Source organism: Ornithorhynchus anatinus, chromosome 1 (assembly GCF_004115215.2).
Source record: "Ornithorhynchus anatinus isolate Pmale09 chromosome 1, mOrnAna1.pri.v4, whole genome shotgun sequence".
Classification (NCBI taxonomy): Eukaryota; Metazoa; Chordata; class Mammalia; order Monotremata; family Ornithorhynchidae; genus Ornithorhynchus; species Ornithorhynchus anatinus.
Genome location: NC_041728.1, coordinates 115,315,664 through 115,325,986, shown reverse-complemented (window position 1 = coordinate 115,325,986; position 10,323 = coordinate 115,315,664). Strand labels below are relative to the sequence as shown.

The following is a 10,323-nucleotide window of genomic DNA, read 5'->3' as shown; positions in this document are numbered from 1 at the left end:
CTTTCTACTGTCCACCCTGTACACTCCGCTCCTCTGCCTCTCACCTCCTCGCTGTGCCTCGTTCTCGCCTGTCACTCCGTCTATCCCTGACCCACGTCCTACCTCTGACCTGGAATGCCCTCCCTCCTCACGTCTGCCAAACTAACTCTCTTCCTCTCTTCAAAGCCCTACCGAGAGCTCACCTCCTCCAGGAGGCCTTCCCAGACTGAGCCCTTGCTTTCCTTCTGCCCCTTCTCCCCATTCCCCCTACTCCCTCCCTCTGCTCTTTCCCTTTCTTCTCCCCACAGCACTTGTGCATATTTGTATATATTATTTATTACTCTATTGTATGAATGATGCGTATATATCTATGCCTATCTCGATGGTATTGACGCCTGACGACTTGTTTTGTTGTCTGTCTCCCCCGTTTGGACTGGCAACCCGTTGTCGGGCAGGGATCGTCTCTATCGGTTGCCGCACTGTACCTTCCAAGCACTTAGTACAGTGTTCTGCACATAGTAAGTGCTCAATAAATCCGACTGAATGAACGAATCGACGATTTTCACCATCAGTGGAGTCTTCTTCAAATTTTCTGTGAATACAAAGGAAAAGGGTGTACACACACACACACACCACGGCATGAATGTACCACTCTCCACCGTGGTGACGCCGTGACATTCACCAGATAGATTTGTCCCTTGGAGGGAAGGCCAAACTGGATTCATCACTCCCTTCTCTGTGCTCTCCATACTGTTCGCCCTTCTGTCACCCTCTGACACACACTGAAGCCTACAACCTCTAGACTAGAAGCTCAATGTGGGTAGGCATTGTGTCTATTATTATTTTGTACTCTCTCAAACACTTGGTACAGTGCTCTGCACACAAAAAGCACTCAATAAATGCAACTGACTGACAACCACTGTTTGACTCCTTATTGCCATTTGACAATGGTACATTCCAAGCGCTTAGTAGAGTGCTCTGCACATAGTAGGAGCTCAGTAAATACTATTGAATGATTGAATCCGATCTACCGCAGAACCCTGCCAACGTCCCTCCAGGTTCCACAGAACCACCCCATCTTTTCCACATAGTGAGCCACATCCCGGCTTCAAGTCTTCTATGACGATTGGACCGTCGCCTTGGCCTCCTCGCTGGTCTCCCTGCCTCCGGCTTCTCCCTGCCTCAGTCTACACTCTACTCTGCCATCAGGATCATCTTCATAAAATGTTGCTCGGCACATGGGAAGCAGTGTGACCTAGTGGAAAGAGAGTGGGCCCGGGAGGATCCGGGCTCCTCATGCTGGCTCTGCCACTTGCCTGCTCTGTGACCTTGAGCGGGTCACTTTACTTTCCTGGGTCTCAGTTTCCTCATTCATTCATTCATTCATTCAATTCAGTCAATCGTATTTATGGAGCTCTTACCGTGGGCAAAGCACCGTACTAAGTGCTTCCTTATCTGGAAAAGGGGGTTTGATATCGGTTTTCCCTCTTGGTGTGGGAGCCTGATGTGGGACAGTGACTGTGGCCAGTATGATTAACCAGTATCATCTACCCCAGCACTCAGGATAATGCTTGGCGTCATCATTATCATCATCAGTGGTTTTACTGAATGCTTGGTAAGTGCAGAGCTCTGTACTGAGCGTGTGGGAGAATACAATAGAGTTGGCAGGCACAGTGCCTGCCCACAGTGAGCTTAGAGTCACATAATAAATGCTTAACGACTATCACCATTATTGTCAGTAATAGTAGAAGCAATAGGAGAAGTATCTTCTCTCCTCAAAACCCTCCAACAGCTGCCCATTTCCTTCTGAATTCATTCAATCGTATTTATTCAGCGCTTACTGTGTGCAGAGCACCTTACTAAGCACTTGGGAAAGTACAATAAAGCAATAAACGGGAACATTCCCTGTCCACAATGAGCTCACAATCTGGGGGGTGGGGATGGGCGGGAGAGACAGACATCAATGCAAACAAATAAAATTAATAAAATGGCAGATAGCAGTACACAGTTACAGATATAAGAAATAAACTTCCAGACATAATAAGTAAAATTACCGATGATATCAGGCAAAGCCTTCTTACCTTCACAGCCCTCCACCTTCTATGCTAGGTCTCCTCACCTGCTACTCCCATGCTCGCTCTCAACTCTGTTATACTGTACTCTCCCGAGCGTTTAGTAAAGTGCTCCGCACACAGTAAGCGCTCAGTAAATACGATAGATTGACTCTCTCTCCCCAAGTCCTCCTCCTGGCTGAATCTCCTCTGGTCTTTCTCGCCTCCGACCTGTTCTCGTCCTTAAACCGTATACCCCTATCAGCCAACCTTAACTCTTAGGAAAGCCTTTATACCAATTCTCGGCATTCTTTCCCGCATGTTTATCTTATTCTGCATTGACCCCTCCTTGTTTATTAACAGGGCCTACCCCCTCTTCGCTAGGGGCAGGGAACGGGTCTGCTAAGTCGGCTGAATTGAACCTACCAAGCACTTAGTATAGTCAACGCATAGTCTGCGCTCAATATATACCATTGATGGGTCGATTGGCAGTGCCTGAAAAAGAAAGATTAAAGGTTTCTCCTGGTCTGGGGCATTTTTTAGTTTTTAGGTAGGGTGGGTGTGAAGGGTGGAGCCCCCGCCCCCTAACTTTCCGCAGACTTGACCGCACCTGCTGCCCTCCAGGGGGGCTTTTCATTCATTTATTCATTCAATAGCATTTATTTATTCATTCATTCAATTATATTTATCGAGCACTGTACTAAGCCCTTGGAATGTACAATTCATCAATAGAGACCATCCTTAGCCAACAACGGGCTCACAGTCTTAAAGGGGGGAGACAGACAACAAAACAAAACAAGTAGATGGGCACATCAATAGCATCAAAAGCGTGCTTGCTTAGTGTGTGGAGAGCACTGTACTAAGCGCTTGGAAAGAACAACACAGCAATTCTTTCCTTCAATTGTATTTAATGAGTGTCTACTGTGAGCAGAGCACTGTACTAAGCGCTTGGAAAGTATAATTCGGCAACAGAGAGAGACGATCTCTGCCCGACAACGGGATCAGCCTAGCAGTTTGTTCAACTGTATTTAATGAGCGCCTACTGTGTGCAAAGCACTGTACCAAACGTTTGGAAAGTACAATACAGCAATCCATTCGTGCATTCCTTTATTGAATTGTATTTACCGAGTGCCTACTGTGTGCAAAGCACTGTATCAGGCGGTTGGAAAGTACAATACAGCAATTCAATCATGCATTCCTTTGTTGAATCGCATTTACTGAGTGCTTAGTGGGTGCGGAGCACTGGAGTGGGCTCTTGGACTAAAGAGCGGGAGCTGCTGTCCACGGGTCAGGGAGGGCTTACAGTCCAGAGGGGAAGCTGGGGGGAGAAGGAGAAGGAGAAGAAGAAAGAAAAGGAGAAGGAAAAGAAGAAGGAGGAGGAGGAGGAGAAGAAGAAAGAAAAGGAGAAGGAAAAGAAGAAAGAAAAGGAGAAGGAAAAGAAGAAAGAGGAGGAGGAGGAGAAGGAGGAGAAGAAGGAAAAGAAGGAGGAGAAGCAGAAGAAGAAGAAGGAAAAGAGGAGGGAAAGGAGGAAAAGAGGGAGAAGAAGAAGGAGAAGGAGAAGGAGGAGAAGAAGGCAAAGAGGAAGAGACGAAGGAGGAGAAGAGGGAGAAGAAGAAGGAAAAGGAGAAGGAGTAGAAGCAGAGAAAAGGAGGAGAAGAAGGAGAAGGAAAAGGAGGAGGAGAAGGAGAAGATGAAGAGGAATAGAGGGAGAAGAAGGAGCAGGAGGAGAAGAAGAAGAGGGAGAAGGAAAAGAAGAAGGAGGAGGCAAAGAAGGAGGAGGAGAAGAGGCAGAAGAAGAAGGAGGAGAAAAAGGGGAAGGAAAAGGAGGAGAAGAGAGGGAAGATGGAGGAAAAGAGAAGGAGAAGAAGAAGGAGAAGGAGGAGAATAGAGGGAAGAAGGAGGAAAAGAGAAGGAGGAGAATAGAGGGAAGAAGGAGGAAAAGAGGAGGAGAAGGAGGAGGCAAAGAAGGAGGAGGAGAAGAGGCAGAAGACCAAGGAGGAGGAGAAAAAGGAGAAGAAGGAAAAGGAGGAGAAGAGAGGGAAGATGGAGGAAAAGAGAAGGAGAAGAAGAAGGAGAGGAGGAGAAGAGAGGGAAGATGGAGGAAAAGAGAAGGAGAAGAAGGAGAGGAGGAGAATAGAGGGAAGAAGGAGGAAAAGAGGAGGAGAAGGAGGAGAACAGAGGGAAGAAGGAGGAAAAGAGGAGAAGAATAATAATGTTAATAATGTTGGTATCTGTTAAGCACTTACTATGTGCAGAGCACTGTTCTAAGCGCTGGGGGAGACACAGGGGGATCAGGTTGTCCCACGTGGGGCTCACAGTCTTCATCCCCATTTGGCAGATGAGAGAACTGAGGCCCAGAGAAGCGAAGTGACTTGCCCACAGTCACCCAGCCGACAAGTGGCAGAGCCGGGATTCGAACTCATGCGCCCCGACTCCCAAGCCCGCGCTCTTTCCACTGCGCCACGCTGCTTCAGGAGGAGGAGAAGGAGAAGAAGAATGAGGAGAAGGAGAAGAGGGAGAAGAAGAAGGAGAAGCGGAAGGGGGAGGAGGAGGAGAAGAAGAAGAAAAGACAGCGGGGAGGGACCGGGTCGGGGTCGGGGGGGGCGGCAGTGGGGAGTTTGTGCGGGAACGTTCTGGCGGCGGGAGGCGCGGCCCGGCCGGACCCCAAAGCCAGGAGCGCCGCCGCCACCGCCCGGACACAGAGGCAGAGGGGCGGCCGCCAGGGGGCGCCGGAGGACTCCCTCCCTCCTCCGCCCCCCCCCCCCCCCCGCCCCCCGCGAAGCCCCAACGGCCACAGGGGGAGGGGAGGGGGCGGGGCCCGGAGCCGTTGGTGGTTCGGCCCTTCGGCCCTTCGGCCCTTCGGCCCTTCGGCCCTTCGGCGGGTCGGGTGGGTGTGTGGGTCCGTCGGCGTCGGGGGCCCCTCGTCCGCCCGCGGAGCCTCCCTCTAAGGCGCACCCACTCACACGCACCCTCCGCCTCCTCCCCCGCACAAACCCCGCCTCCGGGAACCCCGAGACCCTGCTACCCTGCCCCCTGAGCCCCTGACATCCTGCCCCCCTCCTCCTTGGCCCGCTACCACCCTGCCCTCCTGTCCTCCCGCACCCTGAACCCCTCACCCCCTCTAACCCCTGCCCCCCTGCCCCCTTTGCCCCCCTGCACCCCCAACCCCTGCCATCCTGCCCCCCTCCCGCTTTGACCCCTGAACCCCTGCCCCCCTGCCATCCTGCCCCCTGAACCCCTCACCCCCTCTAACCCCTGCCCCCCTGCCCCCTTTGCCCCCCTGCACCCCCGAACCCCTGCCATCCTGCCCCCCTCCCGCTTTGACCCCTGAACCCCTGCCCCCCTGCCATCCTGCCCCCTGAACCCCTCACCCCCTGTAACCCTTGCCCCCCTGCCATCCCGCTCCCCTGAACTCCTGCCCTCTGCCATCCTGCCCCCAACCCCTAAACCCCTGCCCCCCACCACCCCACCATTCTGCCCCTCTAAGCCCCTGCCATCCGGCTCCCCTGCCCCCCTGCCCCTCAGGAGCGGTGGCCGGAGGAACCCCCGCCCCCCAGCTGGAAAAGTTGGGGCTCCGTCCCCCCGGCCGCCCCCCGCTTTTCTCCCCCTCCTGCATCCCACCCCCGCCACCCCCCGCCTGGTGGGAGCAAAAGGGGCCCAGCACCTGCTGCCCCAAAGCGGGACCTGCCTCTGACCTCTGACCCCGGCCCTGGCCCTCTCCTTCTCGCCATCCCCCATCCCCTTTTTTCCTCCTCCTCCTCCTCCTCCTCTCTCTCCTCCTCTCCACTGTGCAGTCTGGATTGTCAGCTCCAGTGTGGGATCGGCTTTTTCTTTCTACTCCTGGGGAGGGGAGCGCCTACACAGGTAAGGAGGGGCTCACGGTGCCTTTCCCCCGCACACCGGCGATCGCCTGTACTCATTTATTCATCCATTTATTTCTCTCTCCCCTCCGGCGTCCGGTTAGAGAGACTATCCAGATTTCTTAAAAGCCGCAGGGACGAGTGAGTATGGCCCGGTCCATCGGTGACTCGAGATGCGGTATTAATTGGCCCTCGGTCCGGGGGTCGGCCCCCAGTGAGCGCTCAACGAATACGACGGAACGACTCCGTCGCAGGCGGTTATCGTTCTTCTCTTTTCTCTTCTTCTTCAAGGGTTCCCGTGCCCGTCTTCGAGCCGGAGCCGGGTGCCGCCCGTAACGGTTTCTCTTCTGACGATCGCGTCTGTGGAGGGATCTCTTTCGGGAAGGGGGTTGCGTTTTTTTTTTTTTTCTTTTCCCCAAATCGGATTTGCTTACCAAGTAGTGTTTTCTTTCACCCCCAGGTATGTTTTGTCCAGTCGCTGAAGTTACCAGCGTCGGTGCTTTAAATCATCGGGAGCAGGTGAGAATCCAGAGTCAGTATTACAGTCCACTTTATCCCCTTCGGCGTTTCTCTGAATAGAGATAATGGTGTGGCTGATTAGTACGTTTTCTTTATTTTGGAAAGAGACGGATGAACGCCCGCCTTTCTTCCTCCGTTCTGCCCATCCAATACCCCCCCAACCCGCCTCCTCCTCTTCTCCCGCCAACACCCTGCTACCCTTCTCTCCTTCCCCTTTCCCCCAGAAGAGAAGAACAAGAAAATAAAAAGGACAAGAAAACACTGGGAACAATCTGAAACCAAGCTGGGATAGAAAGGGAGTTACGATAAGTAGCGACGGTACGTCCTGACTCCAGAGTGACCAGGGAAGAGGCGGGGGGTGAAGTAGATTTATCCGTGACTGAGCTCTGGTGTTTTATATATCTATAACATATATATCCGTAAAAATTAATGGACCTAATAAAAACCGGCAGGTAAAAATGGAGGCATAATTCAATTTTAATGGGGTATTAAATGAACACCTCTTGGCAACGGCTAGTTCAATCCAGCGTTAACGTCCCATTTGGACAGCCACGGAAGTGGGGCTTAAAGCCGACGGCGGACGTTGTGGGTGGCCGAGGGGGACGAGCGGCAAAAGCATCTTTCGGACACGATGAAAATTGAAGGCGACGGTCGACGCGAGCCGTTTCCAAGACCCTTATTTTTTCATTTTCATTCAACCGTCTTGAACGACATGTAGCAGTAATTAATTTTTTTTTTTCCTTAGGGAAAGGAGGATATATCATGCCTCGTAATTTCCGCCTCGAGCGTTGACTACGTCTGCGTTCCGTAGAGGAGTTTGAAGAGGTAAGAGCTGCATTTTCCCATACTATCTGAGGAGGATATTAGCAAAGATTTTAATTGTGTGTTGTCTACTGATGTTTCTGCCAACCTTACAGATACAAGAGTTGGAGAAAGTAGTTCGAACATGTGACAGTTCCACACATCTCCGAAGCTAAGGCCCTCGGGACTATTTTGAAGGGTTTTGGGGGGTAATATTTTAAATTTGCTGTCCTTCGGACCTATTTTCCTTAGGCCCATGGGAAAATTGTTACCAGCTGGGGGGACAGGAACAGTGTCTTTTGCTTCAAATATCCTTCCCTTCCCCCCCCCGGTACTTGTGAAAAGGGCTCTGCCTGCTCATAGTAGACGCTCAGTAAACATCAGTCGATCAAGAGTACATCTATTGAACACCTGCTATTTTCAGAGCACTCTACTAAGCATTTGAGGGCGTGCACGAGAATTTGTAGGCAGGTTCCCTGCCCTCTAGGAGTATACCATCTAGTAAGGAAGGCAGACACTAAAATACATTACAGGTAAGGGGAAGCAATGGAATGAATATAAAGCTTTGTACGTAAGGACCTCCTGGAGGAGATGCGATTTCGGTGCTCTGTGCAAGTAAGCGCTCACTAAATATGAGCGGTGGATTGATTTGGAGTTGGGAAGAGCAGTTGTTTGTGGGAGGTGAAAGGAGAGGGAAATGCACGCAGAAGGGAAGGTGTCAGAGTTTGGTGGAGGGAGTAGGGGAAAGAGCGTGGGCCTAGGAGACAGAGGGCCTGCGTTCTAATCCTGGGCCTGTCCACTTGCCAGCTTCGTGACTTTGAACAAGTCACTTAACGTCTCTGGGCCTCAGTTTCCCCATATGTATGTACATGTTCATATATGCTTATAGAACATATAGAACATGTTCATATATGCATACATATGTACATATGCCTATCACATGTAAAATAGAGATTCATACCTGTTCTCCTTTCCCCTTATACCTTGAGCTCCGTGGGCAACACGGACTGTGTCCAACCTGATTATCTAGTAGGTGCCCCAGCACTTACTGCTTGGCACACAGTGCTTAACGGAACCAAAAGTATTATTAGAGACAAAAATGAGACACGGTGATTAGGTTGATTTGAAATAATAATAATAATAATAGTGATAATAATTATCGTATTTAAGCGCTTACAATGTGCCAGGCGTCGTTCTAAGGGCTGGGGTAGATACAGGATATTCGGGTTAGACGCAGTCCCTGTCCCATCCAGGGCTCACGGTCTTAATCCTCATTTTACAGCTGAGGGAACTGAGGCCCAGAGAAGTGAAGTGACCTGCCTAAGGTCCCACAGCAGACAAGTGGCGAAGCTGGGACTAGAACCCCGACCGTTGAAAAAAATGAAGCATGGGAACAGGAGTATTTTGGGAGAGGATTGGTGATAAGAAGGCGGGACAGAGCTGACAGAGTGCCTTGAACCCAAAGATCAGGGGTTTCTTTTCAATGCTGGAAGGATTGGGTAGCCGTTGGAGGTATGCGGGGAGACATCCGCAGGACGGTGTTTTAGGAAATTGGTATGGGTGGAGCGTATGGAGTTAGGATTGGAGAGGAGCGAGGCTGGAGGGAGGGAGGTCAGCGGAGAGGCTGATGAAGAGCCGAATCTGCCTATGACCAATATTTGGGCTAGTGTGCTGCCAGTTTGGGTGGAGAGGAAGGGAAAGATTCTTGAAATCTTGACAGGATTGGGCAACAGACTGAACGCAGGGTTGGTGGGGAGTCTCATGATGGCCAGGAACGAGGTCTGATTCCTACCCATATACTCTTTCCCAGAGTGTAGTCCAGTGCTTTGTACTTAGTAAAGTACTTAAGAAATACTACTTCTAGGGAGCGGTCGAGGATAATATCAAGGTTACGGGCTGGAGGGATGGGGGAGATGGGGGTGGTGTCCGTTGTGCTGGGAATGGTAGATCGAGGGGGAAGATGGAGGTGGTGTCCGTTGTGACGGGAAAGGTAGATTGAGGAGAGGATTTGGATTGTTGTCTTATGCTGTCATCTCCTACCCATAGCTACACCACGGACACATCGCTCCCAGAACACCAATCCTCCATCTGCAGTCTTTCCGATAGTGAACCCAAAGAGTTTTCTCGATAAAAATATGGAAGTGATTTACCGTTGCCTCCTTTTGCGCAGTCGACTTGAGTCTCTGCCCTGGCCCCTCTCCCATGCCGCTGCTGCCCAGCACAGGGGGAGTTTTGACTTGTAGCAGATTGCCCTCCACCTTCTAGCCACTGCCCAAGATAGGAATGGAAATGGGCAGGCTTGACTCTCCCTCCCATAGCCGAGACTGGTAGAGGGCTGGAAAGTCTCCAGGTGCGACCCTGAGACGGGGGAGGATTTGGGAAGGAAGATTAATTCACTTTCGGACATTTGACGTTGAGGCGCCAAGCAGGACACCCATAGTAGGCGCTTAACAAATACCGTCATCATCATCATTTAGAAATGTCTTCATGGAGGTGGGAGGCGATTGGAGATTGCAAAGAGGGAATGCAGTGCTCTGCACAAAGTGAGCGCTCAATAAATACTAGTGATTGATGGAGAGAGGTTGGGGCTAGAGAGGTAGATTTGGGCGTCATCTGCATTGAGGTGGTAGTAAAAGCCAAGAGTGTGAACGAGCTCCCCAGAGGAGTGAGCGTAGGTTTTTTTTCTTTTTTGAATGGTATTAGTTGAGTGCTTACTATATGCCAAGTACTGTACTAAGTGCTGGGGTAGATACAAGCCAGTCAGGTTGAACCCAGTCCATATCCCCCATGAGAATCACAGTCTTAATTCTCACTTTATAGCTGAGGTAATTGAGACCCAGAGAAATGAACTTGGCCAAATGGATAGAGCACGGGCCCGCTCAAGAGGACCTGGGTTCTAATTCCTTTTCCTCCACCTGTCTGTTGTTTTACCTTGGGCAAGTTACTTCAAATTCTCTGGACCTCAGTTACTTCATCTGTAAAAGGGGGATTAAACCGGATGCCCCATGTGGAACTGGGACTGTGTCCCACCTGATTACCTTGTATCTACCGCAGCGCCTAGAACTGTGCCTGCCACGGAGTAAGCGCTTAATAAATACCATTTAAAAAAAAAA

General features: G+C 51.0%; 1 protein-coding gene across 4 annotated transcripts in view; it reads left to right on the top strand.

The window, feature by feature from the left end:
* The first annotated feature begins 4,884 nt into the window (after positions 1-4,884).
* The window catches only part of PXYLP1 (2-phosphoxylose phosphatase 1), a 94,595-nt gene continuing 89,156 nt past the window's right edge, over positions 4,885-10,323 (top strand). The window contains exons 1-5 of one of the 4 annotated variants that reach the window (XM_039912762.1): positions 4,885-4,917; positions 5,825-5,894; positions 6,351-6,409; positions 6,634-6,727; positions 7,155-7,234. The gene's annotated coding sequence lies outside the window, so the exon portion shown is untranslated. Of the gene's footprint in view, positions 4,918-5,651; positions 5,895-6,350; positions 6,410-6,633; positions 6,728-7,154; positions 7,235-10,323 lie in introns of those variants that run through there. The other 3 variants (XM_029061848.1, XM_029061846.1, XM_029061847.1) reach the window with 3 other exon arrangements.